We start from the raw sequence: 7808 nt of genomic DNA on the forward strand, positions 1-7808 counted from the left end.
CGCTGAGTTGCTCCAGCGCTCTGTGTCTTTCTTCCTGAATCCGCCTGAAGAAGAGACCCGACCCTTACGTCGTCTGTTCATTTCCTTCCTCAGATCTGCCTGACCCGCTGAGTTTCGCCAGCACTTTGTTTTAAGAATGGAATGGATGAGCTCAAGTCGGATATCTAGAGGCGGTCAAGGTGGCGCAGCGGTAGAGTTGCTGTCTTACAGCAAAATGCAGCGCCAGAGATCTGGGTTCGATCCCGACGGGTGCTGTCTGTATGGAGTTTGTACGTTCGCCCCGTGATTTCCTCCCACAGTCCAAAGACCTACAGGTTTGTAGATTAATTGGCTTGTAAATTAATTTAGAACAAGGGGTCACAGTTTAAGGATAAGGGGGAAATCTTTTAGGACCGAGATGAGAAAAACATTTTTCACACAGAGTGATGAATCTCTGGAATTCTCTGCCACAGAAGGTAATTGGGGCCAGTTCATTGGCTATATTTAAGAGGGAGTTAGATGTGGCCCTTGTGGCTAAAGGGTGATCAGGGGGTATGGAGAGAAGGTAGGTACAGGACACTGAGTTGGAAGATCAACCATGATCATATTGAATGGCGGTGCAGGCTCGAAGGGCCGAATGGCCTACTCCTGCACCTATTTTCTATGTTTGTATCTTTCTATGTAAAATGTAAAAAATGTCCAGTATAAGATTGTCCAGTGCTGAATGATGTTCTACCTCGACCTTTACAGCGAAGTACATCCAGACCCAGAGTTAGAGTACGCTGAAACGTTTCAAATGTTGCTTGGATCAGAGTGCTGCCAGTGCCAGTTATCAACTGGACCAATTAGATGTGTACAGATTTGTAATTATATTCAATAACCAATTTTATCCAAGTCAAAGCCATATGAGTTTCATTGTAGTCTGCAACGGATCAATGCTTGAAATGTGTTTTGTCGGAATTGCACCCGTGTTAACGCACATCTCCCATCTGGTTTCTAAAACTTGTTCAAATGAACGTGCATCCAAAATATACACGAAATAAGATCCTTCAAGGGTGGACCGTGGTTTAATTATTGAATGTGACACACTATACTCTTTTGAACTTCTACATTTGTACGGTAGGCAGCACATTGACTGGTTGCATCACGGCCTGGTTCAGCAACTCGAACGCCCAGGAACGAAGAAGCTTGCAAAAAGTGGTGAACACTGCCCAGTCCATCCCGTGTACTGACCACCCCGCCACCGAAGTGATCTATAGAAGGCGCTGCCTCTTAAAGGCAGCCAACATCATCAGAGGCCCACATCGTCACACCACCACGCTCTCATTTCACTCCTGCCATCGGGAAGAAGGTATAGGAACTTTAAAATTGGAACGTCCAGGTTCAGGATCAGCTTCTTCCCAACAACCATCACGCTATTAAAGATAAACCATCAGTCTGAAGAAGGGTTTCGACCCGAAACGTTGCATATTTCCTTCCCTCCATAGATGCTGCTGCACCCGCTGAGTTTCTCCAGCATTTTATTGTGTACCTTCGATTTTCCAGCATCTGCAGTTCCTTCTTAAACACAGGCTATTAAAGACTACGAACTCCAACTAAACGCGGTTTAAACCAGCATCTGCACTTTCTTCCTACACTATACATTGGACTTATTTGTGTTGTTTATTATGCTGTCTACTGAGTTCTGTGTTTACATATCTGCCGTGGTGCTGTAAATAAGAATTAACTTATTCCGTTTCGGGATGTGTGACAATAAAGCACTCTTGACTCCCAAGTCGTAAGAGGATCGAAGCGCTGGACGTGAGCTGAAAGGAACACATTCACTCTCGCCCCGTGACCCGTGAGATATTTGGCTCCACTTCACTTTCTCCTACAAGAACCACAGGTCACGTCGAAAGGTTGGAAGCAAACGTATGTCTGAAGGTTGTTTGGATCAACCATGCCCCTACGTAAGAGGATCGACAGCGCTGGACGTGAGCTGAAAGGAACCAATAGGCGGTGCTGATTGGTTGACCCGCCTACTTAGTTCTAAATTTAAGGGAAATAAACAAGTGTTAACTTCCCAGAAATAAAAAACAGCGTAGTTGAGAAATGGGATCCATGGGCTTGCTGCTGACAGTAATGGCTTATTGGTGGTGACGGGCAGTTTAATGTCCTCTGCACCCGAAATCCACTCGGACAAGGATTAGCCAATATCACAAAAATATTTTGCTCACAGCTATTCGTGTGAGTAAGATTCACTTCAGCTTTAGAAGTCGCCAGTCCTCTTTGCATAAGCTTTGCACAGTCAAGTTACAAGTAACGGGTTCTCCGGTTTCTCCGTCCCCGCCAAACAGAATAGTGGTCTTGTGAAGCCCTCTTCAAAGCGCGAACACTTGGAAAAAGATGCTTCATTCTCTTTGCCTTAAAGAGAGTTCACATTAAATCTGATTTTATCGACGCTGTATTGGAAGGCGAATTGGTTAATAGAATGTTTTTCTCTCTCACTGTGCTGCTTTAGAAATGGGACCATTAAGTTGGGTTTCACAAATACAACTTCAGAACATTTCAAAGGGTCGAACATGGCATTTAAACGTAAACGTAAGCTTCTGCCTTCACGAAGTCAAAGCCACATGCCTAGGCCACAAATAATATGCAGTAACTTCCTCTATCTGTGACTCAATTGCAATATTTTAATAAAGTCATCTAAGTCAAACATAAATATACTTTTAAGTAACGGAACATTGTCACAACTAAGATTAATGCTTCCGCTGATTAATTACAGAATAAATAATGAATAATACAGAATAAATACACTAAAATGTTGCCATTCCACAAAGGGTGTTTCATTCTTAAGATATGTTTTTGAGGACTACGATTAAACTAAAGGTCAGCTCCAAAGTATCAATCCTTTCCCGCATCTTCGTTTACTTTGTTTGCTGGGCATCTATTAGTTTACATTTTGAATTTATATTAGTTTTCTTTTCATGATTCAATCTCTAAAAGCAATTACACTTACAAAATAATTCTTACTCGATGAAAGAGGAATCGGTGATATCTGGTTTTGGTCCCTAGTTTTTGCACTACATATAGAAATAGTGGCGGTTTCATAAATTTGGTGAAACCATCATCATAGGGATCCACTATATATGTTCATCAAAAACTGATTCAGATAACCATTCTACCTCTCAACATCTCACCCCTTCTCGAAAATCCTCATCCACCTCCTTAACGGGACAGCAGTTGAATTAAATGTAAATCCATTATTTCTTAATCGATACCGTTTGGACTGCAATAATTTGTAGTAAAATATATTGGGAAAGTTTCGGCATGACGTTGAATGTATTCCGTGCATTCATCAAGATATTGGTAAATATAAGAGTGTTTTAATCTGATCTGCCTCGAATGTTTTTTTCCCTTTTTCATCGGCAGAGGGTGAGAATAGCGAAGATAAATAACGAGATAGAGAAAGTGAAAGCGAATGACAATAATCAGAATCATATATTTAAGGTAAAATGCATTTGGGAACTCAAAACGTTGAATTGCTCTCTGACTTTTTAAATACTCATGCTCGCTGGTGGGTGGGACTGATATTGGGAACTGACGAATCGTATTTGGAACTATAAGGTGTCGTTAAAAATTATATCACAATTTATAGCCCGCTTGATTTATTTCGCCCGTTTATTGCTATTTCGGTCTTCAATTGACTCGGCTGATCTGCGTTTTCTGAACTAGCACATTGCACAAGTTGTTTTACAAACTTTTCCAAAGACGCATCTCGTTCCATCTGTGGCAATATCCAAACTTCTTCCTGAAAAGTAACCCCGTTTACTGCACGAAAAAAATCACCAGGGCCCTCCCGAAGATTTGGGTAGAAACATTGGATACTAAAATATCACTCACGTGTTTAGGATTGTTACTACTCAATCAGAGGAACTGTTAGTATGTAATGATTACATTATAATGTAACTCCACGATACTGAAGGACATTGACAGCCAAACATAATATGTCGCCATTAATGCCGCAGTCACAAGACACTGACCCTGGCAACCCAATAAATAAAATCAAGGTTAAGTCTTCATATATTTCACGGAGATTGTACAATATATGCATCGAGCTAACACTCAACTTTTGGTGAGTTTATGATATTACTTTGCAAACTAAAAATGGGTGATTTAAACACCTACAATGATATCAATGACATTTTAATTCAATCATTGGTTTAAAAAAAGACTAATCCTTACGATAATTATGCTATTATACGTTTCATTACACAACGAGGTGTCGTTTTAAAAGGCTTGTTGACATTCTGATGTCGCATGGTTCTGCCGGACCCGCCACCCCGCTAAGAAATTTAAATATTATAGGAAATGCAATGTCAAGGTCGTTACGAAAGAAAATGGTCTCTGTGTTTCGTTTTACATGGAGAATTGAAAATTGAAGGGCGTTCTTTATACGAACAAATGTATATTTTCGATACAGAATTGGATAACTTTACTCAAAAAGAACTGTGTGGGGAAGGTTGGAGGATATCAACCTAGTTGTATATTCAAGAATCACATATGAACAAAGGGATTTTAATGGAGACACATATCTTATTGTTACATTAGCATTTCCTTCGTTGGCTACGACTTGAGTGCGGGATCTTGTGTTCTGAAATGACTTACTCATTTTATTAGGTTAAGATCCTGTTTTAAATGGAGCGCACCAGTCAGTCTGTGATAAGGGATTCATTACTGTAGATTTAAATTGGGAATATCCGGATGGATCTTCAACGCTGGAGTACAAACCCATGTCACTGCAATCAACTCCCCTTCGCCATCTGTTTACCATGTCGCCCACTGACAATACAATTGCTGTGACTTGTCCTCAAATGATAAACGCCAGACACATTGTACACAAGTTTGTCTATACATGTTTCCTCTGTGTAATGTACTTCAGACATTGAAGCCATCACACTAAAGGTTTGCGGCAGCTTTGAGACGTGGCATGTTGTAGTTTTGGCGAATATGCTCTGTCCGTGGGGTAAGTCACTCTCATAAAAGTTTCATCGATTCCCCCACTCTTGTGACATTTTGGAGCACTGCTGCTGGTTCTATGGCGCACGAACTGTAAATAGTTCTAACCATTGACGCCACTTGCTTGACGGCGCAACCTTCTTGCCTTCTTGACAACTCGGCATCATTGGTATTTCAACGCCAAATATATGAACACCGTTGCGTTCACAACAATGCGATAACCCGATGTTTCTCACGGCACTAAAATTAGCCGATATCATTAATATTTCATAAATATGCGACAGCTCTTATGTTTCATAAAATTCACTTCAAACTATTTTTTAAAATCTGCTTATATTTTAATCGATTTTTTTTTTGCGTAGTTGACAATGATTACTTGCAGAGAATTGGTTAATTTACAATTGTGATAACACCGTTGGCACATTTCAAAATTCTAGCTACAATTTCCAATTGCGTTATTTGTCTTAATTCAGATTATGTGTCTGAGAACTATTTTATTTAACGGATCAGAATATTAATCTATATATCCAATCTTCTAAAAATATATGTCAAAGATATTGGGCATCCCATGTTTAAAAAATATATATTGGTTTGACCTTCTTTCCAAATCACAAGGACACATTGCAATCCAACTTGCATGCGGGTTTCGGGACAAATTGGAGATATGTTGTAACAAATCAAATGCCAGGAAATTGATACTTTGCGCAACTCATCACAACTGTAATGTTATTCATTTATTTTCTATATGACCTCTGCCCGGAGAAAAATATAGGACACTAATGATACGAGAGAACGAGTCGTTTCCTCTTCTCTGCCATTGCAACTTATGGATTTTGATCGGTCTGGCGTTTTCACCTCGTCACTTAAAATGCCTAGTGTTACCGATTATAATTTATGGCACAAGACTGATAAATCAATCTTAAGCAAATAGCCGTGTTTCACATATGTACAATGTACGTCGTGTAATTCTTAAATCCTAGCATAGTTCCGAACACGGCCTCTCTGCTCCACGGCTCCGCGGCTTACAGTTACAAGGTTTAATTTAAACGTTCAAGTCCATTTCTTATCGTGGGATCAAAACAGTACTGTTGATTCCACGACCTCCTTTAAATGCTAGGGTCTCGCCCCGAAACGTCACCCATTCCTTCTATTAAGAGATGCTGCCTGTCCCGCTGAGTTACTCCAGCTTTTTGTGTCTATCCCCTTTATTTTTTATTTGTTTAATGGCAATAACTTTAAATTGCGTGTGTGTCAGTATATAAGTAATATACGTACATGTTTTGCGTACATGTATCTATGCCTCAGTGTGCACGATTGAGAGAGATGTATACAGCAATTCGTTCTTGCCCCGCACAATTAAAGCATGGAATAATCTCCACCCTACTATAGTTAGAGATAAGTTTTTTTGGCCTTCCATCACAGCAATGTGATGGATGTTTATGTAAATTATGTTGTGTCTTGGGTCTATTTGTTTGTAATGTATGGCTGCAGAAACGGCATTTCGTTTGGACCTCAAGGGGTCCAAATGACAATAAATTGAATTGTATTGAATTGTATTGTATATTGTATTACCCAACCAGATGCAACTAAATTTAAGGAAGCTCTTTCTTCCCAATAAACCTTTCTGGCTTAAGTCCTCCCTCCACCACCTCCAGTTTGAATTCCATTTGGAATATTTTGGAGGACCAAGAAACCAAGATTGTCTTGGGATTACTGTTGTGAATCTTTAGGGTTTGTGTAACCGGGATGCAATCATACCACATCAATATCTCTGGTCCGAATGTCATCTTCCACACCCTCCACCCACATAGATCCAAAATGATCACAAAACAACCCAGGAATAAAAACAAGGGGGGTCAGGCTGCATTCCAATTTAACAGCCGCCACAATTCAAATATTTCGCGGAATTATTCCTAAGGTGCAAATAATTATATCCTTTTTTAAATTAAATTAAAATTTAGGATACGTTGCTTCTCCGAGAAAAATATCAAGAATATTTTTCATAATAGCTTACAAACAGTCTCACTACAAGGCTAGATATACAATTTGTACATTGAGCCCCCGATTTAATAATTGGACTAAAATTAGCTTAATTGGAATAGGATAAAGTAACCTTGCCGGGCGCGGGTGAAGTTTACAGTCACAAGGGGCAACATCCTTGTAAAATGGCTCCTTCTATCAACCATAAAATGTGAAGAAGGTCGTTATGTTACAAGAATAAGCCTTTCGACATTTTAGGATTAAGATGGGGAGACCGTTTGACGACAAAGGGAAATGAAAATATATATATATTATTCAGCCACGAACAAATATTAATTATTGCCTGATAGACAGGATGGGTGATGTTTCGAGTCGAGACCCTTCATCAGCCTGAGAGTCAGGGTATCTCCCTCTCCTCCGACCGTCTGAAGAAGGGTCTCGACCCGAAACGTCACCCATTCCTACTATCCAGAGATGCTGCCTGTCCCGCTGAGTTAAGCCAGCATGTTGTGTCTATCTTCGGTGTAAACCAGCATCTGCAGTTCGCTCCTACACATCAATTGTTGCCTCTTCAAATTATTGGTGAAAGCGCCCGATCCCAACATGAATGTCTGAAGAAGGATCCCGGTCCCGGTACAAAACCTCACCCACCCCTTTTCCCCAGAGATGCTGCTTGGCCCGCTGAGTTACTTCAGTACTTTGTGTTTATCTTTGGTATAAACCAGCATCTGCAGTTCTTTGTTTCAACATACAACCAACGCTGACTTCAAATCGCAGTTCCATGCCCTCAGCAAAATCCTCCGTGCTCACTGGAAGGGATAAACGAACCAACGCCAGCCTCTCCTCTCAGG

This window comes from Amblyraja radiata, chromosome 4 (assembly GCF_010909765.2).
Source record: "Amblyraja radiata isolate CabotCenter1 chromosome 4, sAmbRad1.1.pri, whole genome shotgun sequence".
Taxonomy (NCBI): domain Eukaryota; kingdom Metazoa; phylum Chordata; class Chondrichthyes; order Rajiformes; family Rajidae; genus Amblyraja; species Amblyraja radiata.